Source organism: Phoca vitulina, unplaced genomic scaffold (assembly GCF_004348235.1).
Source record: "Phoca vitulina isolate PV1807 unplaced genomic scaffold, GSC_HSeal_1.0 scaffold6, whole genome shotgun sequence".
Classification (NCBI taxonomy): Eukaryota; Metazoa; Chordata; class Mammalia; order Carnivora; family Phocidae; genus Phoca; species Phoca vitulina.
The window spans coordinates 17,600,007-17,624,424 of record NW_022589709.1 but is presented as its reverse complement, the minus strand read 5'-3'; positions in this window follow the sequence as shown (position 1 = coordinate 17,624,424).

Sequence of the window (24,418 nt, the reverse complement as noted above, 5' to 3'; positions counted from 1 at the left end):
TGAGGATGATAAGATTGAAGATGACTCTCAATAAGTATGCAACTGGGTGGCTTTCAGTTGAAGTGACAGAAAACCCCATTGGCTGTGACTCCCGTACTAAGGACATTTATTTCTCTCTCATTAGAAGAAATCAGGAGGTCAGTGGCTCAGGGTTGGTGTATCAGCTCCACAATGTGAGTGAGCTACCTCAATATTCCTTTGAGTCTCTTGTCCTCCTCATGGTTGCAAAATGACTGCCACAGCACCAGGCATCATGGCCTCCCTTGACCATATTCACAGACAGAAGGCAGAGAGCAGTGGTGGCAGGGGCCAAAGAGTTTACCCCCACGTGCCTCCTTCTTATTATGGAAAATATACTTTCCAGGAACTCCCCAGCAGATTGAACAGACCTGGATCACTGGTCAGACACAGGGAAGGGATAAGGTGAAGTTTCGGTGGTCACCATGCCCATGAGGTCACTGCTTAGCCTCTAAAGTAATCGGTTGATTCAGGAGAAGCAAACAAACACATCGAACTAATCAATCAACTCTCAGGAATAATAACTCGCCTTTGAATGGCACCTTATAATTAAAAAAGATTTACATGCATTGGCTCATTATAACCTCCCAGCTGACTTTTCAAGGAGAGAGTAAGTATTACCCTCCTTTTATAGATGAGAACACTGAAGCTCAGAGAGAGGGAGCGACCGCATGTGGCAGAGCTAGGTTAGTCTGTTTGCAAAGCCCCCACTGCACCTACTCTTCATCCAGCCAAGACAACTGCCTGCCTGACTAAAGAAGGGCTTTGGTCACACTGTCCAGAAATCTCCTTCGGAAGGAAGATCCCCCACCGTGTTCAGAGAGCAGGTACACAGGGAGCAGAGCGATGTGTCTAAATGGTCATTCGGGGGTGAGCTCGCATTCTGGACTTGACCGACCTTCCCCCAGACAGTGACATGCCTCCACGTTGCCTTGAGGGGACCTGGGATTGTGGGAGCAGGAAGCCCCCGAGAAAACCATGGCGGATGTGTGATTGACTGACTCCCAAATAGGCTCCGGAGAACCAACGGGGAGGCCCTGCAGGAGGCTTGGTGCGGAGGTTATGGGCTGAGATTTGGGATGGAGAAAGGAGGGACAACCAAACCTCACCTGCCCCTGCCTGCACCCACGCATGGAGGGGGGGCGCCTTGGGAGTGGGAGGTAAGGGGGAGCGCAGCCTTTAAAAGGCTCAAAATGGGGGAAGATACGGAGGCCTGTCTGTGAATTTTTCTTCCCTCGAAAAGCCTCTTCTGAAATCACAGAGTGCTTTTCTCAGATCATCCATTTTACTTATTTATCATTATTTTCATCAATTATATATTATTACAACTATATCTTTGTACTTTACAGAGTATTGGTCTTCCTTCGGGAATCAGGAGACCCCAAAAAGCAAAGATGCGGAGGAGAATAAGCTAGCTTGCTTTCCTCCGCTCTAGCTAGGCTCTCAATCCTCCACCTCCGTCTACAGCTGCCTCTCGGCTGGATTCCTGCCCTTTGCAGCCTCCTCCCCTGAGGGAATGGCATTAACCATCCACTTTCTTTCAAAAAAGAGAAACACAACAGCCTCGTGGCCAAACATTGAAGTGTATTTTATCTGATAACCAAGTGGATGAGCGCGGTCCCTTCATAACGTGTGCTCAGATCCAAAACTCACCCCTCCTCTTGCTCTTCAGGGGGATGATCTTAGGATACTGGAACTGATGCCCACCTCCCCTTACTTTCCCTGCTCCTTGCCCTCCCCTCCCCAGCCTCAGGCCCTGGTCCGCTGGCTGCGTCCGGGACCGAACCAGGTGCCTAATGCAGAGAGAAGGAGCTTCCTTCTGGTTTGCGGCTTCCAACTTTCAAAAACCTAACCCCCCAGGGGAAGGAAATCTCACAGCACAGACGAAATATTTAGGAGAAAACACAAGGCTGTATGAACAAACTCTCCCCTTTCTTTGTAGCTTGCCACCCCTCCAATCAGAACTGAATTCTTCAGACTGGGGGTGTCTCTCCCCCGGAGGGAAGATCTTAGAGGAGAAACAAGATACTTTGGGTCCTAAAGAAAGAGTCCTGCTTTTTCTCCGGGTTGAGCCCCCACGGAGGGTGGCAAAATCCCTAAGGAGTTTGTGGATCCTAGAGAGACAACACCTGCCCTTGGCTTCCCACGGGGAGCCCCAGAAAGATGAGAGAAGCCACAGAACGGGATGCAGGCGTGTCTTGGAAACAAGGCTGTGCACAGCCTTACAGGGATGTGCCGGTGACCGGGAGCTGTGGAAGCAATGAAATGATTTCCAAGCATCCAAAGAGGCAAGACTGAGCCAGGGGCCCAGCAGATTCAGCACAACTAAAAGAAAGCAGCAGTATCACCCCCACTCTGTCTTCTTCCCTCCCTCCCTCCCTCCCTCCCTCTCTCTGTCTCTCTGTCTGTCTCTCTCTTATACACACACACACACATCAGCAGCAGCAAATCTTGGATTGATCCTTCAAAACATAAGGACGAGAGGGATTGTCCCATCAGTATTATTATTTCTGTTGCTTTTCTCACCATCCTCACACCCCAGACCCCACTACCATCTCTCACCTGACCTGCTATAGTAGTCTCCTAACTTACATCCACCCTTGCCCCGCTATAGTTCTTTCTGCCCACAGCAGCCAGGGTGATCTTTTAAAAACACAGTTTAGATCATGATAGTCCTCTTCTGCTCAGAATCCTACAGCAAGTTCTCAGTTTACTCGGTGCAAAATGCAGATTCCCTCTGTGACCTGCAAGGTCTTACCTGTGTACCCCTCAGACCTCATCCCCCAATCATCTCCTTCTGGCTGTTCCTCCTCCAACACACTGAGCTTACAGCCCACCTCAGGGCCTTTGCACATGAGTGAGAATATTTCCAGCTGACATGGGGCTTGCTCCTTTAAATCATTCTGGCTCAAACATTACCTGAGTACCTGATCTGAGAGCGTGACTTCGTCTATTTCTTTCATGTCCCTATCCCCAATACTTAGGACATCACCTGACACTCCATGTATGATTGATGGATATTGATCGAATGAATAAATTTTCCATGTTGACAGCTAACCAAGGGCCCATCGAGTGGAGTCTTGAGTCTTGATGGATGTTATCAAAGACCAGAAGATCAGCTCCTTCAGCCCTGTATGATATTTGAGTTCTCCAGATTTTAGATGCCATCCAAGGAAAAAGTGGAGGAATATTGATTATGTCCACCACCCTAAAAATAGAATTAATATAAATGATAGAAAGTGAAATTGTTTTTTGCACTAATTTCATGGCCTGGGATTCCCAGTTGGCACACCTTCCTTGAAACAGAAACCCCCAGCTAGGTGGAGGCGACCCATCAACGTCTTCAATGACTTTGCTGCTGGACCAGCTCACCTGCTTCCTTCATTCATGGGTTTTCTTAAATAGCATTTCATCCATTCACTGTGTTGCACCTGGGCTGGTGGGCACTTGGTTACTATAAATAATAACAATTAATATTTATTGAGCATTTATAGTTCCAGAAACTGTGCTGAAGTCTTCATACGGCTGATCTCCTTAATCTTCCCAAGGACCCTGGGAGGTTTGTAAGGCTTGTGCTATTATCAGCCGCACTTTGCAGATGGTCCCTGACCTAGAGGCACTCCGAGGTCCGTAGGGGGGACAAAGACATGAATCAATAATTACCATATGGCACAAACTCGCACAGAAGCAAGCACAGTGCTGTGGGAACACAGCTGGAAAGCTGGCTCGTTCTCTTTAGGGTGGGGGTCAGTGAATTCTGCCTCCTGCAGCTCCCAGAACCCTCTCAGACTCTGCCTTTTTGGGACCTCCAAGCCTGTAGTTCGTCTCTCTGAAACACCCTGCCCTTGGCTCTTCACATGGCTGGCCCCTCCTCCTTCAGCTCCATGCACCCCCCAAAGTAGGGGCCCCAACTTCGGTCCCGGAGGCACCAAGAATGTGAGCTCCCTGAGGGCAGGGGTCCTGTCGCTCTTGTTCACCACTGCATGCCCAAACCTGGATGATGAGTGTTTGACACAGCAGACGTGCTTGGTAAATACTGATCGAACAAATGCCTCTGTGAGCATGTGAGTGAATTAAGTAATTGAAATTATGAGAGGCTCAGTATGCTGGAAGGGAGGAAGGGAGAAAAAGAGCTTTCCAGACACATTCGCCATGACACGGGCGAAGCTGGAGGGGGTTTGCCAGACCTCATGGCAGAGGGAGGACAGAGATCATCAGAGACATCCTCTGCCTCACTCTGCTTAGAGAACCTCCTGGTCCGTATCTCCCAGCCCCTCTCCCCCAGATCTCCCCCCAGCAGAGCTCTTAGGACACACTAGATTCTCCTTGATGTCTGATGAAGGAGTGAATGACGGGGCATCGGTCGAGCTGAACAAATATGTCACTGAATGGGGCAGTGCTGCCTCCCGCTCGCGAGCTGTCATCCTCAGAGAGTAGTGGCCAGTTCACTGTTTATCTCAAAGGCACGTTCACTGGAGGTGTTCGTGTCAAGCAGACCTGGATTGGAACCCTACCTCCATCACCATGGCCGAGCCCCTGAGCCCCTGAACCCTAGTGTGTGTGCCTGTCCTGGAAATGACAATGCCTACATGCTGGCTGCTGGGATTGCCCTCTGCATAGTGGCCGCTACAGAGTAAGGGCTCCATAAAGAACCCGTCATTGAATGAGTGAATTAACGGATGAATGAACAAATGACAAAATAAATAGGTATTTTTGGTGAGATCTTGGAACTTCCTAAATTTAGTGAATTTGAGACAGCCGGATGTAAGAAGCTGCAAATTCTCTTCTCCAAACATCCGGAGAATGCACGGACATGAGCCTTGCTGGAGTCTTACTTACCCCTGTACCCATCCCAGCAGTGGTTTTGAGGGTGTGGGCTGAGGATGCTTGTGTGATCCTCCCCCCACAGGACCTGTGCTGTCCTGTCCCCACGCCCAAGCAGGAAAAACCAATACAGCCAGAGGGCTGCCCCACGCACACGGAGAAGGGGCCCCCATAGAGGGGCCTGGGGGCTTGAGGCAGGCCCCAGAGAGCTTGTTGGACCTTTGCAGGCACAGCTTAGTAGCTACGAGGGTGGGCTCCGGAACCCAACTGTCTGGGTTCAGGAGTCAACCCTGCTTCTTATTAACTGAGAGGCCCTAGACAATTCCCATGTGCTCAGCATGCCTGCGCTTCCGGGTCTGTAAACTAAAAATGGTAACAGCACCTGCCCCACTGGGTTGTGGGGGTTCTGGAATCACCACGTGGGAAACATGAGAGCAGTACCTGGCCCACTGTGGGTTCCCAATAGATGTTGGCTGGAAGTGGAAATAAAAAGATTCTAGCATTATTTATCTACACCTGACTTAGTGTCCGCTCTGTTCTAGGTTCTGGACGTGGAGGGTATAGAGCAACAGGATGTGTGACCCCAGCCCCCATGGGGCCCCCAGTCTGGTGAGAGAGGCCGCTGTGTCAGCAGACAGGGGCCCCCAGTGACATCGCTGCTGTGACAGGGCTGAGTCCCCGCAGCAGGGACACCCGAGGCGACCCAGGACACCCAAGCGCCCTTCCTGGAGGACATGATGAACTTCATGGGGCAAGGGCCACTGAGCCAGGAAGAGGGGAGGGCAAAAGGCTGTGTATGGCATGGCCCAGAGGCAAGGGAGCTTGGGATGGCTGGGGCACAGGAGGATGAGAAACACATGGGCAAGGTGCGAAATGGTCACTGTCAGAGATTTGCAGGGCACACCCTGTGTGCCAGGCCCTGTGCCCAGCGCTGAAGACCGAGAAAGCAGACAGAAGCAGCTCCCGAGGGGTGTACATTCTAGTAAGAGAGATGGAGATCTAGACGGGAATGCTGTGGAGGGTGCCAGGCATGCCCAGAGCCTGGAGGAAGCCCCAGGTAAGCAGGGGAGATGTGTTTTGACAAACTCTCAGAGAACACAATGATTGCAACAGTGTTCCTTCTTTCCTGCCTTCCACCCAGAGGCCAACCACCATGGTGGTTGAGAGGGCCGGCTTTCCGCTCAAATCTGCACTCTGCCACTGGGTGGCTGTGTGACCTTCGGCCAAGCCTCTTAACCTCTCTGTGTCCTCACTGGGTTGCTATGAGGATTAAACAAGTTAACACATTTAAAGCACTCCAAACCATGCCTAGCATATAAGTAAATGCTCTGTGTGTTAGATATGGTAGACCCCTTGTTCAGTTTATGGATTAAGTGTATTAAGCTCCCCTGGGTGCCAGGCATTGTTCTAGTCACTGGAGATGTCACAGTGGCATCACAAATAGACAAGAGCCTTGCCTTCAGCCAGCTTCCCAGGATGTGGGGCTCTCAGGGTTAAAACTGGAACAGTCCTGGGCAAACAGAGGCGGTTGGTCACCCTACTTCTGAGCTGTGGAGCTTCGGGAAATGATTTCCCCCTTCTGAGCCTTGTCTAAAAAGCCTTTCCTGAGCCCACTGTCTGTGTCACCCTTTCCTGACCACTTGCCCCCTTCCTATCCTTTTTTTATTCTATCCTTTTTTTATTTCTATTAGCACTGACAGCTAGCACGCGCGCATTACCTCCCCTGTTTGTGTATTTGCTACTCTTGTCTGCCCAAGCTGGAATATAAGCTGCAAGCCTGACACTTTCTTCGCTTAGAAAGTGAGCCACCGCCCCGTACCCGCCACCTTACAGATACGTGACAAGTGCTCCAGGGAGATCGTGACAGGGAAATTCTTTGTAAAGGACAGCACGCATGTGAGTCGATTTTGGACACAGTTCAGCACCCGAAAAGTTGGGGTACAGCAGAAAGGACTGGAGTTGAGTTGGGGAAAAGCCCAGACACCTTAGTGTTGAACAGGCTTATCCTGTACATGAGGAAACAGGAGGCTCAGGGGAGGTGACTGGCCCCCAGGCCCCCAGGGGGTTCGCAGCAAAACTGGAACCTAGGCCTCTTAACAGGGAGCTCCGTCCCTTTCCCCTGCTTCTCATATAGCTGTCTCTCTGCTACCCCTCAACATCTAGCAAGACCCTTGTGGAGTCCAGGATATCACCCAAAGAGGAGTTCTCCTTGTGGGGGAGGCCATTCTTGGGGGGGGGATTCCTTGCAAATGGTCACATTCAGGTCCCAAGCCCTCAGCCCTAGCTATTGTCAATGCTACATGGATTGAGAATTTGGGCAATGAACTTTTGGTCACTGTCATGAGTATTTATTTCCTTCAGTCAACTCTGTCATTATATTATGAAGGCTCTAAAATATTAATATTCCTCATGATTTGGAGTCAATGGGGAAAAAATGCTTTGCACAAATTGCAAACTCTGAGATTTAAAAGCGAACCCCAGCATTTCGGTTTACACTTCAAATGAAAATCTCTTATTCAGTCTGGGCCTGCCCAGCTTCTAACCTTCACTGGAGTATAAATATTATTTGCTTTCTTCTCAAGTCCCAAAATATGTTTTACTAAGTCATCCTAACCATTTTTTTAAAGGCTAATTTAGCGCGGCAGCATGTGTGGTATTAGGCAGGGAATCTGCTCCAATGTGCTACCCAAACGTTTATCCGCATAAGACACTTAGACACTTCGTCATGGACCATCATGTATTGACACCCAAAGGGGAATTCATTATTTCCATTCCAAACCTGGTTCTCCTTCTGGTTTCCTGTCCTCGTAATGCCAGCATAGTTCACTTAGGTGTCCAGAAACAAAGAACTATTCTAGACTCTTCCCTCTCCCTCATCTGCCACATCCAATCTGTCCCATGTCCCATCATTTCTACCTCCTCCCATGTATCGCTTAAATCAGTTGCCATCCCTCCAGCCATACTACTTAATTTAGTTCGTGTCTTCTTTTCCTTCCCCCAGACTGTTATCATGGCGCCCCGACTGGGTCCTCCCAGCCCTGGCCCGTACACCTCCTAATGTATACACCACCCAGGCCAGTGGTCAGACATCTTGCTGATTGTCTACTTTTTCTTTATTTTACATTTATCTCTTTCTTCCCGATTCTTTATTAACATCACTCCTCTTGGCACCCAGCCTGATGTGTCTAATATATGGCCTTAACTATGCATTGATTCTTATCAACTCAGTAATGTTGCTTTGTAGGGAATGTGTTTTAACTTAAATAAATAGTATTATGCTATTAATGTCATTGGTTTTCCCTTCTTTCCCTCAGTTTTCTTGCACGGAGATCTTTCCATGCAGCCGTATCTACACCTGTTCTGTGGTGTCTGGCTCCCACAGCATATTCCACAGTGTGCATCCACCCCACTTTCTACTTGTGCTTGCCCCTAATGGGCACCCGAGATCCTCTCATCCCCTTCTACCCAGAGCCTAGCAATGGCTCTCCTAGGACACGTTCCCCTGCAGACCTCGGAAAGAACTGATCTGAGCCGCACACCTAGGAATGTGTGGGACATATGACACATGCAATCCTTAATCACTTTCCAGAACTCTGCCAACGTGCACTCTCACTTCCAAGCACAAGCGTTCTGGTCTCTCCACATTCTCACCAGCATGTGGAATTATTCACTGACTAATGCTCGCCGCGCTCATACACATACATTGATTATCACAGTGTTGTTCTCGCTTCTACTTCCCTCATTGCTGGTGAGATTGAGCCCTTCCTCCCATATTGCTCAGCCAGTCGGATTCCCCTCTATGAAGGAAATGTTCATCTTTGTCTTATGTCCTGAGTTCTGTATTTTCTTTTTAATTGGTTTATAGGAGTTCTTTATAGAGCACAGGAACAATAATTTGTGACATGGGATACTGCAAAAATCTTTACTCAGCCTGTCATTTGTCATTAACATTTCTGGTGAAATTCTTTCCTTGAGAGAGAATATCTCCATTTTAACATCAAATTCATCCATTCTTGCTGTCTGGCTTGTCAGGATCCCTTTTAGTCCCCGCCCCCTGGTCCCAACAGTATGACTTCAGCTGAGACAGCCATGTGCCTCCAGTGTCATCCTGCCTTAGGGAACACAAGGGACTGGTGCCCAGACAGTCAGGCACCTGACGCCACTGCGCCACCGATCCCATTCCTGAGGAAGGTGACAGTGGGACTGAGAGCAGATCAATCAATCTCTGCCTTTAGTGGTGGTCAGACTTGGGCGCTGTTGATGACCCTTTTCTATTGTGATAAAGCTGCCCCACAGACAGGCACCAACATGTAACAGACAGGAGGAGAGAAGCAGAGAGAGGACAGAACTGGATGGTGTCATGATTTCCCTTCCGATCCTCTGGCTCCTGAGGCTCAGCCCCCAGGGGACAGCTCAGCAGCTTCCTGACCTGTGTTCCCCAATTGCCTTATAAAAAGCAGTGTTTGGGCATTCAAACACTATCTTTATCTCAGCCTTATCCATCTACCACCTGTACTACCGCTTACTTAATACTTTACATTCAATTGACCAGATTATGTTCGCTTACAGCTTTGCAATTTCAAGAGAAAACTTTTTTTTAAAATTTATTTTATTTTTTTTAATTTATTTATTTGACAGAGAGATAGCACAAGTAGGCAGAGCGGCAGGCAGAGGGAAAGGGAGAAGCAGGCTCTCTGCTGAGCAGGGAGCCCGATGCGGGGCTCGATCCCAGGACCCTGGGATCATGACCTGAGCCGAAGGCAGCCGCTCAACCGACTGAGCCACCCAGGTGCCCCAAGAGAGAACTTTATATCGAGACTACGAACAGAAAATAAGCACCACTTGCTATACCTTGAGGTAATGATGGAAACAGATATAATTAGAACAACGCCAATGCTAACTGAAGGCCGAGCCCTGTAGAGCGTGTTCAGACAGAGTAGACCCAAACTGGGACTTTCTTCTTAATGTAATCAGGATTTATAGAGACGTACTAAAAGAATAATATTTTCTTGGTGTGATTCAATGTTATTGAGTGTCTTTTCTCCAATCTCCTAAAACACTTCCCGGTCCCAGTGATATCTTTAAAAGTCAAGGTTCTAACAAATCCCCTCTCTGTCCCCTGACAAGCTTTTTATTTTCTTTCTCCTTAATCTATGTCTGATTATTGGTTTCTGATCATTGCAATTGAAAACATCATAACAAAGTAAAGTATCTTCACTTAAGGGACAGTTGTTCTAATTTATTGTTGAGAACCAAGCTTAAAGGACCGGCATACATGCCTTCCTCCCATATTCTGTTGTTCAGAACTCAATCATGTGAACCCTCTCCCAGAAGCAAGGGGGTCTGGGAAATGTGGTCCAGAGTGCAGCAGCTGCTTCCTTGCACCATGGAAGGGATGCGGGACTCTTGTGTGGACAGTGTCTGCCGTATGCTGGCACAGGGCTGGACATGCTGTGGGAGCTCGGCTGAGGAAGGGAAAGAAGGAAGGAAAAGGGACAGAGGCAGAGAATGTGCCCTATCCTTTGCCTTTAGGTGGGAAAAAAATTACTATTCACCCTTCAGCCTCATGATTTTAAATGAGCGTGAACTACTTTTTTCCCCAGACATATTGATACTCAGCGTAATGCAGAGAGAATTGTATGGTTTTATTAAGCAGTTTTATTTTCATTCCCAGGATCTTTCTGGGAGGACATTATATACAGGTTAATTCGTGAAAGGTCACCTGGAACATACATTTCTATAAATTACATCTTGTCTTCCCCTGGCCCTCATTATGTTATCAGTCAAGTTTCTCTGGGAGTGTATTTCTAAGCCATATCATCTTTAAGAACTCAGCTAAACGTACAATATCACACACTGGGGTGCGAGATGGTTCTCAAAATAAGTCACAGTATAAAATGCCTGGCGCTGAGAATTACCTGGATGTGGTATGCATTTCCTAAAGCTGCAGTAACGAAGCACCCCACAGTGCATGGCTCACACAACAGAGATTTGTCGTCTTGTAGTTCTGGCGGCCAGAAGCCTGAGATCAAGATGTTGGTGGGGCTGGTTCTATCTGTCAGCTCTGAGGAAGAACATATTCCATGCCTCTCTCCTGGCTTCTGGATGCTTTGCTGGTCATCTTTGGCATTCCTTGACTCGTAGGTACATCTTTTTGATCTCTGCTTCACGTTCACACGGCATTCTCCCTATGGACATGTCTGTGTCTGTGTCCCAAATGTCCCCTTTTTAAATTGGGACACCTGTCATATTGGATTCGAGCCCACCTTAATGACCTCATTTTAACTTGATCATCTCTAAAGACCCTATTTCCAAATAAGGTCACATTCTGAGATTCTAGGGGTTAGGACTTCAATGCATGAACTTGTGGGGGACACAGTTCAATCCATAAGAGTCATTGTCTCAAAATCAGAATGCTCCAAAGAGAAACAGCAGGGGCCATGTAAGGGAACAAAATGCACTGCACCGAAGTCAACCAGCCTCCGTGAGGTCCTCATGGTCCATAGCTAGAGCACCAGGAACACTTTGATTTAACCAGCTTTCTTTCCCAGAACTTAAAATAGCTACTGACCTCTAAAAGCATGGGCTTGGTGAGATGCTTAGAATGTGGGTTCCAGAGGCGGAGTCCTGGGCTGCAATCGGGGCTTACATCTAACCACCTCTATGACTGGATACATGAACCTCTGTGTTCTCATCTGTAACCTCAGGTGGTGCATGCTTCATAAGATTGTTATGATGACTCAATGAGCAAAATGCCTTATAAGTAGCTCATAGCAGGCATTGTGCTAAGCCCTGGGTATAGACTGACGTTGAAGACAAGCCTACCTTAAAGGAGTTGTACAGTAAAGAGCCATGCACCCACCCCCTCGTATCTCTCCAGCCAGCCATCCCCGCCATCCTGTCATTATTCCATCTTATTTTTTATGCATTTTGAAATACATTTTTTCCTAAACATTTCAGTGTGCATATCATTAACCAGTGTTCAGTATCTATTTATAGTTCTTTTTTTTTATTGTGAGGTAAACTTTCATACAGCAAAATGCACAAATCTGGAAAGTATTTGTTGATGGGTTTTGACAAATGATACCTCTGTGAAACATAAGCAACTGTCAAGACACAGAACATGTCCATCACCCCAGAACCTTCTGTTACGTGCCTTCCCAGTCAAGCTGTATGCCCACCCCCCCTCCAAGACAGCCATTGTCCTAATTTCTATCATTAGGGACAAGTTTGAAAACTATATAAATAAATCAGACAGTCTGTCCTCTTTGAGGCAAGCTACTTTCACTCGGCATAATGCTTCTGAGATTCCTCCATGTTATTGTGTAGACCAGTGTTCCTTCCTTTGGCTTCCTGGTAGTGTTCTATCGTGTTCCTTTACCCAATCTCCCACTGACGCACACCTGGGCTCTCCCCTGTGTTTCAGCTATTGTGAAAAATGCTGCTATGGAGAATCTTACACGAGTCTTTGTGTGGACGTGTACCTTCATATTTCTGAAGAGTGCCATTGCTGGCCATAGGGTAGGGTTATGTTTCGTTTCACTTAAAAAGTTCCAGAACTTTTTCCAAAGTAGTTGTATCATTCTATATTCCCACCAACAATTTCCTAAGATACTAAAAAAGGAAGATCACTCTGGTGGCCTCTGAGAAAGATGGATTAGAAGAGAACGAGCCCAGACCAGGCAGATGACCAATTGGGAGGAATTTGCAGTGTTCTGGAGCAGGATGACAGAGGCTGGACAAGTACCTCCCAGGTCACAAAACCTCTGTTTAAAAAAAATTATAATGCAGCATGATCTTGATCCTCCGTGTCTGTTCGGAATAACCCCAAACCACGACCAGGACACCAGACGGAGCTCAGGGAGAGAGAGAGCTCCATTCTTGCTTTAGACAGTAATTTCTTGGAACGAAAAAAGACTTACAAATATGGAATATTTCAACATCCATGCCAGCGTATTCTTTTATTAACTCTGAAGATGTTTAACCTATTTAATACTGAAGCAGAACAGTGCGGGCTAAGAGATGAGGGTCCTTCAGTGTGGTTTCTCCATCCCTCCCCTGGCCTGCAGCTGTTGCAGGGGATTAAGTGAATTGGCCTCTGTATCTGTCCCCCCTGCAGCATTTTGAGTGCTGTCCAGAAAGCTAAGCCTGGAGTTGGGGTCTCCAGCCCTCTCATCCGGGCTGGGAATCTGGGAACCTCTTAGCAAATTGTAATCAATCCCTTTTTCAAACTCCTTACACTACCTGGGAACCTTCAAACTGGGGGAGCAGAGACCTGGGGGTACACAAGGACTTGCGTGTGTTTTATTTAATCAGTTGCCAGATCTTCAGTTTGCAAAAGACCATGATTCTAAAATGGGCCGTCTGCCAGCTTCTAGGGTCTCTGCTCTCCTTTCCCCTCTCCCCTTTGCCCAACACCGTCCTGCACCTAGCCGAAGAAAGGCTTGCCTCCCCTCCAGCCTAATTATGACTGTAGTCTTTGCCGCAGGGGCCAAGGTAGCCAGGCCCAAATAAAGGGGAAGATTTGAGAAGGAACAGCTGCAGAGGCGGGGAGAGTCCCTTAGCAAAGCAAAGACCTCCAATGACGAACACTGGAGCAAATACCTTATAGGGCTTCCCCTTCTGACTTTATTCAACTATCTATCCATTTCCATCTATCTATCTATCTATCATCTATCTATCTATCTATCCAACTTAGAACTGGAGTTCAGAAGGGGGATAGTTGTGTCAAGGTCAAGTTTTTGAACTAAGTAGTGAAGTCAGGTGTTTTCTGATAGTTTGATTTGGCCGCTAGTTTAAATAAATGGCCTTGCCATTTAAACGAGGTGGCAGACATTTTCCAAACTGAAAGAGTTTAAATGTGCAGCTTCAAGGTTCCAAAGAAAATAGATTTAAAGCATATACTTAGCATACAATAAATAGCAAGCTGCATCTCTTGCAACCGTTTAAATTTGTGGTTTACACATCAACCTAAAAATGTGCAAGGGAAAACGACGCTTTTTAAATTATTATTGTCTTACGGGGACTTGGAGTAAAATATTTTGAAGCCCTCTGCGTTGGGATGTCACCCTTCATCCATTCGAGCTGCTTGCTCAAGGTGTTTCTTCCAAATAAATACAGTGCTCTTCTTAGAAGGAAATCTGGCAAATTGACTTCTCCCTATCTCATTGCAGGAGGGGAAAAAAATTAACAAAACTGTCCCTTTGCTTTTGGAAAAAGAAATTCATTTGCAAAAGATTCCATCAGCCACAGCAAAGCTGTCTGCCTGGCCGGATGAGAGACAGACCTATCACAGAGGCGCAGACTCACGAGGCAACACCTCTGGGCCACACGTCTTTTGCAGGCCTCCGCTGAAAGACGCTTTCTTCCCGGAGCTGCAGGAAGAGGCTGCAGGCTGAAGCCCAAGCCAAAAGCAAATGCTGAGTCCCAAGCCCCTGGCTGTTTTCCCTTGGAGGGCCCACTCCGCCCCCCCCCGAACACCCCCCCCCCCACCAGGCAGCAGCCCCTGCACCAGCCCCGAGGAGAAGATGGGGCTGCCCGGGGGCTGGCTTGAGCCCAGCCCCACCAGGCTACACCCGGGTTGCTGAGGAGGGGGTCAAAGAACAACTCATTAAAAGCACCACTTCTCACGCTAGAGAAAATGCAATAATGACTTTAAAAGATTTTCCTCTGTTTTCTTTCCAAACCCAATTAGATGCCAACTACCTTTGCTGATTTCAAGCCCAAATTGCTGATGCTATTTTATCTAACTCATGATTGCAAAGGCGCTGGAGAGCTCACAGCAATAAGTGGGGGAAAGGGGTTGTTTCCAGCTCATCTAGTCCAAATGAAGTTTCGCTCCTATTTTTTTTTCTCGCAGCCAGCGCAGGGTAGGCTGTTGTGGGTGTGCCCCCCACCCCGGCATGATAACGGTCGTTATTATCTGGGGGTTGTGCCCCCTGTCACCACACAGGAGGCCCCGGGCCCCGGAGGCCGTGCTGGGGGCTCCCCTCCTCCAGTTCCCAGCAGCTCTCCAGGCGGCGTGGGCACTGCCCGCGGGGGTGTGGGAGGCCGGCAAGAATGCAGGGCAGCCCTTGGGAGCTGTGTGTGTGTGTGTTGGGCATCTGCACTCTCACCTTGAAGGTGGGGGTCTGCATTTTCAGTCATCCCTGGCTCCCCAGGTCCTAGCAGAGACCTGGCACGCGGTGCGGTGGGCTGAACGCTGAGCTGGGAAGACTCACTCAAACCTGTATTCATTTCTTGTAACACAGCGAACAGTTGTTGCAAGCCGCTTGGAGAAAGAGCACAGCCTCCGGGGTCTCTGTTAGTTTGCTAGAGCTGCTGTTAACAAGTTCCACAGACCGAGGGGCTGCAAATAACCAAAACGTGTCTGCCAGCTCGGCAGCTGGCGGTCTGAGGTCAAGGCGCTGGCGAGGCGGTCGCCTCCCGAGGGAGAATGCGCCCGGGCCCTCCCTGGCTCCGGCCGGTTTGCCGGCGGTCTCGGCGCGCTTTGGTTCATACATGCGTCGCTCCAAACCCCGGCCTTCCCAACGGGGTCGCCCTCTGTCTGTGCCCCTGTATCTAAATTCCCTCTTTTTTAGAAGGACCAGGCACACTGGATGGCCTCATTTAAACTTGAGTACCTCTGTAATAGCCCTATTTACCCATAGATCACATTCTGAGGCCCTAGGGGCTAAGATGTCAGCATACCTTTTTGGTGGGGGACACACTTCAAGCCACAAAAGAGTCTAAGAGACCATGAGGTCATGACTCCCTGAGTTTCTAGCAGTGTGACCATATGCGCTAGAGTCTTGGAGCGGAGGCGCGGACCACTCGCAAGGTTTTCTGCAATTTAATGTAAAGGACTCTTCTTCCTGTACTTCTACTTCCGTAGCATCACGGAGCTCCCCAAACGTTTGGACGCTCAAATGACCTTTCCAGCAAGCCCGTGAAGTAGGGATTGGCACCATCGCTCCATGGATGAGGAAAGGGAGGCGCGGACTGGCGGCGTGGCCTGCCCGAGCTCCCAAGGGCAGGAATCAGTGCAGCCGGGATTCACACCCAAGCCCAGGACTATTTGGATGCCACTGATGTGCTGACAGCTCTCTCGTTTTCTCTTTCAAGAGCTCACGGGTCTGAATTGTGTTGTTGTTTTTTTCTTTATTAATTAGTTGGACAGTTTGCATAGAAGGGAATAAATTGCCAGCATAGACACATCCTCCTCATCAAATGTGTTTGTTTAAAGCTGCAGGGGAAAAACCCAGCCCCGCACACAGTCAGCAGATGATCTCTGTCCTGCAGGAGAGCAGGACTGGGGGGGCCTCCAAGCCAGAGGGCAGAGGGCCGTGAGGAGGATGGAGGAGGCAAGGGCGGGCGCCAACAACTCCACACGAGGGGACAAAGGCTGGCACCCAGGAGCTGGAGCGGCCAGGCCGTTTCAAACGCCACACTTGACCTCTCGGAGCCTCCATTTCTTCATCTATAAACTGAAATCATAATGATAATACCTACGCCATACTCTGTTGGTTGAATAAATAATTATAGAATAAGGAATACACTAGAAGGATAGATGAGATGCAGTGGGGATGCAGAGGAAGGGTTCCTGCAGAGTGAGCGCACAAATAGGGAAGGGCTGGAGGTGGTGAGAAGGGCAGAAAGAGTGTGACCCTCACTCTGTAAATTCAGGGGGGCAAGATCCCTCTCTCTTTTTCCTCCAAACTCAATGAGATTCCTATCTAAGTCCCCATTCTGCTGGGACAGCAGGAGAGGTAACCTCAGGCCTTTGAGGAATTTGGTTCTGGAATCCTAGGCGTCTCTTAGAAACAAGTGTGCCTGTCTCCGGGGCCTCTGTCAGCCTGCTTCTGAGCCACTGATGGGCACCTGCCGTCTTCCGGACATGCGGACACCCCATAGCCAGTCCTCAGTGCCCCTTGGTGGGCCCCCCCCTTGGTGGGGGTGAGTGGCATGCACGGCTCTCCTCTCTCTGTGACCCACAGAACTGTCTGTTCCATGCCCTGCTCCCTTCAGCCCAGAGGATCCTTTCTGGAATAAGACAAATCCTTCTCCATGTTTCTGCAAGACACTTCATCTGTATGCAGGAATTATCTCCCCTCTGAGATATAGATTTTAGAAACAAAAGCAAGAAGGTCAGGAAGGCACTTTCTGCTTCACGCCCTGCTGTATCCCTTTCCCACACAATGAGCACAAAGACAATTCCCAATTTCAGTCAGGCATGGTGAGGAGGATGGAGAAAGGGGCGGGGAATGAAACCTTAATATCCAAAACATGATCCCAGTTCAAAGGGCAGTTGAGGCTGTGGGTGCTTGTGAGGGGCCAACTTGGTGGGACTGAGTGTGGATGGGAGGGGAGGGTTGTCCACGGAAGACATGAGGGGGTAGGAGAAATCAGGGCTCAGGCTGCAACGGGCTTCCCATGACAAGGTAAAGAGGCTGGATTTAATCCTGAGGGCCAGGAGAAGCCAGTGAGAGTCTGTAGGCAGGAGCGTGACAGGACCGATGCAAGCCCTTGAGAGGGGCGGAGGGAGACTGTGAGGCCGTGCGAGGGCGAAGTGAGCAGGCATGAACTCAGGTTCCGGTGGAGGAAAGGGCAGAATTGAGTCACACTTTGAAAGTGGAATAGGCAGAACTTAGCAGCTGACCAAATGTTGGTTGATGGCGGGGGGGGGGGGGCGTCTAAAATGACACCCAGGTTCCCAGTTTGGAAAGCTGAGTAGTTGATGAAGTCATCGCCCAGTTTCATGAAAAATAAGGCACACTTGGGTAAAATATGATGAAGGTTTTGGGGGGCATGTTGAGTTTAAGGTGCAGGCAAGGTCTTCAATTAGAGATGGTCAACAGGAAGAGGCACACGTGGGTGTGACTCTCAGAGGGGAGATCTGGATTGGAGATGGACATTTAGGAGTTATTGGCATAAAGACATTTTTCATCTATCAATTTAACCCGGAGTTCACAGATAAGTAATCTGATGATAAAATAGACTGTGTACCTCTGAGATACAGGGATGCACAGGATTTGGGGGCGTAGCAGTGGAGGATCCAACCCAGTTTGGGGAGAGAGAGGAAGACTTCCCAGAACAAGTGATGTCTGCTTCCTGCAGCATGAACCAGAATGTGCCTGATGGCTGAGAGAGCACGGAGGCTGGAGAGCTTACCTGAGGGACCACGGAGCTGGTATCATGAGTCCAGGCCAGCGTAAGTCCTAGTCACTGTTGCAATCAACTCTAAATGAGGTATGGTGTCCAGAAGGAAAATGGATTTCATTTGTGTATTGGTCTGGGCAATTCTTTCTGCCGTAACAAATAAAACCTAAAATTTCATTAGTAACACCATGAAAGTTGTTTTTCATACGTAATAACCCAATGTAGGCAGGTGGCTCTCCTCCACACGGAGATTCAGGAATCCAGGCTCCTTCCATTACCCCAAGTCCTGCGAGTCCTCGGCTTCAAGACGTTGCAGAGTGGGGAGGAGTGGGAGGGAAGAGAGTAGAGAGGCCCTGTCCCCTGCTTCAAAGTGCCAACCGAGAAGTGACACACATCACTTCTACTAACATTTGAAGGGTGAAAACTGATGTGTAATCAAGCTTGGATATGAGGGGGGCTGGGAAAGATGGCCCCTCAGCAGTCAAGGCCCTCCTGGCAATAACTGCATGCTCTGGGAGGGGGTCATGAGCGACAACATCACATCGAGCAATAGAACGAGTGTGGAGAACCGGTGCAGGGAGAGGGGCCTCGGCGGCAGCAGGCCCCACAAGAGTGAGAGAGAGAGACACGAACAATTCACAGCCCGCCCCGGGTGCGGGCAGGAGCAGCTAGGGTGCTGGCCTCTCCCTAGCACCCAAGCACGCTACTCCCATTTGTCTTTCAGTGCAGACCTCACGAATTCCCACAGCGGTCCCGTGTAGGGCACAGAGGAGGTAGGAGTGACGAGGATACAATAGAAGAATAAAGAGAGCTATTTTGGTTAAAACTCTGTCAGGTTCTGGAGGCACAAGCAGTCCCGCAATGGGCCCCTGATAATAAGGTGAAGTTTAAAGGGCAGAGAACACCATGTCCCCTTATTCCACCAGAGCCTGAGGAAACAAACCACACTGCCTCTAGGGTATCTGTGGCATTGGCCATCGGTGTCTGAGAACAGCTGGGGCACGCGTGGAGCTCAGCAGAACCCAGCAGGAGTTCACATCTGTCCTCAAGCGCACATGAGGCTCCGCCTGGGCTGGGGAGGAAGGTGTTTACAAGGAGCTGAATCCTCCAGGAGCCGGTGGAGGCATGTGTTTATGACATTTAAGGTATTGTTGCTAATAAGAGCCCATGATTATTCTCAGTGGTGAGGCCTTGGGAAACTCAGCTGAAATATACCACGATGCTGCGACCTCCTAAAGTGCTAACCTTCAGAAAACAAATGGGTCTACCTGTGAGTCTTTACAAATTAAGCACAAAGGAAAGTGATAGGGGCACCTGGTGGCTCAGTCGTTGAGCGTCTGCCTACGGCTCGGGTCATGATCCCAGGGTCCTGGGATCGAGCCCCGCATCGGGCTCCCTGCTCGGCGGGAAGCCTGCTTCTCCCTCTCCCACTTCCCCTGCTTGTGTTCCTGTTCTCACTATCTCTCTCTCTGTCAAATAAATAAAATCTTAAAAAAAAAAAAAAAGGAAAGTGATATACTCCAAAACACAAAGTTAAAGATTCGAAAATTGTCTCTAGGGATGTTAGAAATTCTAAATGTCAAAAAAATGTACCTGAAACGACTTTACCTGTATACTAGAGACAAATAAGGCAGGAAATATATGGTAGATAATAGTCATATTTTCCAGTATCAGAGATAGAAATTACAAGCAAGCAAAGAAGGGATGCTAGCATGAACGCTTTGGTTTTGCACTGGAAACAGAGGTATCAAAATAAATTCATGTCTGTTTGATTTTTATAGATGGACAGATGATAAGTAGATGGTAGATAGAAAGATGATAGATAATAGACAAAAAGAGAGAGAGAGAGTGATATACACATGAATTACTATACATTTATAGTTTCTTTTTTTTTTTTTAAGGTTTTATTTATTCATTTGACAGAGAGAGAGAGAGACACAGAGAGAGAGGGAACACAAGCAGGGGGAGTGGGGGAGGGAGAAGCAGGCTTCCTGCTGAGCAGGGAGCCCGATGCGGGGCTCGATCCCAGGACCCTGGGACCATGACCTGAGCCGAAGGCAGACGCTTAACGACTAAGCCACCCAGGCGCCCCCATTTATAGTTTCTTAACTCTGTCCACTGAGAGTGTTTGGAATACACACAACTAACACCCAGATCTTGGTTTCTAAATACCATTTCTCAAAAAGGGAACCAGGGATCCTTGGAAACATGGTTGATACCAGGTCTGGGAAAAGGAATACAAGATGGACCTGGGACGTGCCATGGGCCAGAGCCCATGGGCTTCCTAAGGGCAGGTGGGAGGTGACCAATTTCTGGGTCATGGGCACGTCACAGCGCTGCCTTATTCTAAACTACAGCAATCCTGTGAGGGGAGGGTTTTTGTTGTTTTTTTTTAAATAAATAATTCCAATTTACAAATGAAGAAACTGAGCCTGAGGAAGGGAGTTGTTCAAGATATGGCAGCTATAATTTGTTGAATACGGCCCATAGGTAAATCTTTAAATATTATTTCATTGAATTCTGGCAAAATAAGGTAGGTAAAATTCTTGTCCCCATTTTAAAGATGGGGAGGCTGAAGCTGAGAGGGGGAAACGGAGTTAGCCAAGGCCGCAGCTCCGGGAAGGACAGCGCCTCCCAGGGACTCTGTTTCTCCCTCTGCCACCCACGCCCAGCACAGCGCTCACCAGGGGCCTCGAACTGAAATATAAATTACATCAACTCGGTCCACAGCCTCCAGACATCCTTCCGTTGGAAGGAGGCAGAGAGGCAGAGAGAGAGAGAAAGACAAAGACGGAGAGAAGAGAGAGAGGCAGAGAGCGTCCAGGGAGGGGATGGCCACCTTTGAGGACAACTTTGACTAATGAACTCTGGGTCTGGGTTCTCAGAAGCAGATCATTTCTGACAAAAGGACAGAATCAGATAAACACCCCGCTGTGCCAGATTTGAGGCTGATCTATGGGGAATGACATTGATGTTGCCATGGAAACCAGTCTTTTTCCCTCAACTGTTCGGGAGCACTATTTTTCTAAAGAGATGGTGGTGTGTGCTTCTTGGAAAAATGATCAGGGATTTATCTCTTCTTCTTCTTCTTCCACATGACTCTCCAGTCAGATTAGAACACGAGGTAGGGATGGGGGGGGCAGGATAAACTGATCAATAACACTTCTGACAGGTAGTCTCTCGATTTTCCAAGAAAAACGTACATCTCTCTGAACACCTCCGGACCTGCCTGCCTTCTGGGATTACCATGGTGCCATCACGGCCTGTCCCCGAGGTGCAGCAATGGTCTCTTCCAGCCCCTGCCTGCCCCTGCCCCTGCCCCTGCCCCCGCCCCTGCCCCCGGCCTGGCCTGGGAGCCCCAGGGGAGCAGCAGCTGTGTCGTGGGCCTGTTTCGTCTCTGCACCCAGCACGGGCATGGAGGAGACGTTCCCTTACCCAGGAGTGCTGTCTGTTCCGTGGCGCCTTCTCTCCACCCTCCTGAAGTCTCTCCATCCCAATGCAAGCCGTCCTTCAAGGCCCAGGTCTAGGGCCCCGTCCTCCAGGGACCCGCGGCTGACAGCCACGCTGTCCGGCCCTCCCCTCCACCTCCCCTGCACCCCTTCCGTCTGTCTTCTCTCCCGGTCAACTAGGAGCCTCTCAAGAGAGCGGCTCCCAGTGTCGGTGAGTAGGTTACAAAGGGTGCAAAAGCCACAGACGGAGCTGATCCTACGGACCAAGGGGCTGGTTTCTCGTGATTTCCTGTCTTCTCCTGACTCTCCATCAGCCAGTGGCGCTCTGCAAAACCCCCTCCTCCAAAAACCAGAGCAGCTTTTCCCTGACCAAACCCCCGCTGGTTAAACTCTCTGAGAACTAATCTCCCACTCCTTGGGTCTTATGGGAAGAGTTAGGTATCCTCTTTTTTTCTGCTGAGAAAGGTATGACTCTACTGAGCAGAGCGCATGGCCCCAGGGTTGCCCCTAAAAACAGAAGTGTCTGTGGCCCATCCCCTGTCCCCCATCCTGTGCCTCCTCTCCAGTTACATACCCATAGCCTGTTCATTCCAGAGAGAAGATGGCTTTGGTTTATTTTTTGAGGCAATGGAGTGGCAGATCCATTTATGACAGAATGTTTGAACATGTGTTCATTAAGTCTTTAGTTGACTTTGTGTAATTGAAAAAAATAGTGGGTGTTTACGCGTTGGCCATATGGATCAGCCTGCCTCAACGAGTGGGCTGCCGGCCCAGATCCCTGCCCTGGCTTCACCCCGGCCTGAAGAGAGGCTGAATTGCAGGGCTCTGTGGGTGCGGGTAGGGCTGTCTCACCCCAGAGCTCAGCAGCGTGGGCCACCCCAAAGGACGGGAGCCCTGCTCTCTTCCTTCTCCTTCCCGCCAGGCGTGCATGAATGGCCACAATCCCCCATGCAGCGATGAACTTGGAGCCTCAGCCTCCAACTCTGCCCAGAGTCAATCCCAGCCTTTCCCTCAAACATACTGTCATCTGAGTTTCAGAAGAGCTGTGAACACAAACCATAAACTACCGAGCAAAATATAGGGATGAGCGGTTACTGCTGAATGGCACCGTGGTTAGGACACCGGTCCCAAAACCTGTGGGTTAGAATCATGGCTCGGCGGTGGCTTCCTAACCACGTGGCCTTGTACAGGCTGGGGCACTGCTCCGTGCCTCCGTGCCTCCCTCCCAGAGTGGGGGTGAGGATGCCAGCGTGACGACAGTGAGTTGGTGATGAGGGTGCTTACCCCATGGAGCTGATGGAGGGTTATATGACACACGTAGTACCTGGCACAGAGCAAGGGGCATTCACGTGTTTGCTATTCTTTTTTTAATTGGGGGGGGGGCCTCTAAATCACAATCCCAAGATCAAGAGTCGCATGCTCTACCGACTGAACCAGCCAGGCACCGCACATGTTTGCTATTCTTAACATTAACCATTAATACTGAGTTCTGGCTGAGAGTAAGCTAGTTTGCTTTTATGATAACAGTGACCTGACTTTAGGGGGGGAATGAACTATAACCTTGACAGGGTTGTTCAAGGTCTTAGAGAAGCAGGGTGGGGGGCAAAGGAGCCATACACACCTGGGTTCGAATCCCAGCTCATCTTCTATGGCCCTAGGGCACCTCTCCAGCCCTCTGAGCTTCAGTCTCCTTATCTGTGAAATGGGGTCAATAACTACGCCCTGCCATGGTTATAATAAACCTAAAGCTAATTATGAAGAGGACCCCACTGATCACTCACGATCTTCCTCCTCAAGCTGTTGGCTAACAGCCCCCTGCCTTACACCAGTGGCATCCTCAAACTCTTCTTTTGCCAGCATCTCTGTCCACATCCAACTCCATCTCCAGATGTCAGGGTGTTGACTATGCATCATTCACCCCCGAATGCTCCATGCCCAGCGTAGCCTGGCCCTCCAAGGGTGCTCAGCAGACACTCATGGGGTGAAGGACAGTGCACTGCAAGCCAAGTGCCCAGGTGTATCTCTTAGTCCTTGCTTCTGACCACAGCATCATTTCAGGGCCCACCTGCCAGAGGACGGAGGTCCCCCACAGCCCAATTCCAGCCCCAGCCCCACAAGACACTCTGCCCCCAGAGCCCACCCTATCTTCGGGGACCGATCCCTTCCCCCAGCATCTTCCCACCAGGCTCACCGAACAAAAGGTGAGGAAAGTTGCAAAGGAAGGTCGAGAATTTCAGACACATCTATCTTTATTTGTTTCCTGTCAGAAAAGTTCAAGAATTACACCAAAAAATACTTCAGCCTCTGCTACCTACTGACAAAAATACACCACAAAATTATAAAGCGCTCAGCGGTTTTGCTAGGGACAATTTGTTATTCCGCTTCGGATGACAAATGAATTTACAGGTGACTTGAGGTGATGGGGTGGGAGGAGGAAAGTCAGATGACAGCGTTCGGCAGGATAGTTTGAGCGATGCTAGTCTTCTTACCCAGCTGTTGTGTATGATTTTGGCAACATAGCAAGCCAGGAGAAAATGTCCATTCAACGGCCTGTCGCAGCTTCATGGGGAAACAGTACTACATCTCAGATAACCAACTCTCCCAGCCCATTCTGGCCCTGCAGGCCTGGAGCCACGCCCCACTGAGTGGGCCTTCCGGAAACCTTTGCAGGAGAGCCGCGTGGGGGTACCTGATGGGGTCCCAGCGCGGCGGGAGCCCTGGGCAATGCCAGACGCTGCCCTAGTCGGGAGTTTCTAGAACTAGACTGGGGACTTTGGGTGCTTGTCCAACAGCTGTCAGTACAACAAGTGGGCAAAAGATGGTCACATTTTTCAGCTTCCTTTAGGGGTGATTTGGCATTGTTGCAACCCTGGTCTTAAAGTCTCCCTGGCTGTCACCTGCGGTTCCCGGTTATGACCTTTATCACTCTTCCAATTGTTATTAGCACTTTGGGAAACAACAAGCAAACAAGACTTGCAAAATGTGGTGCC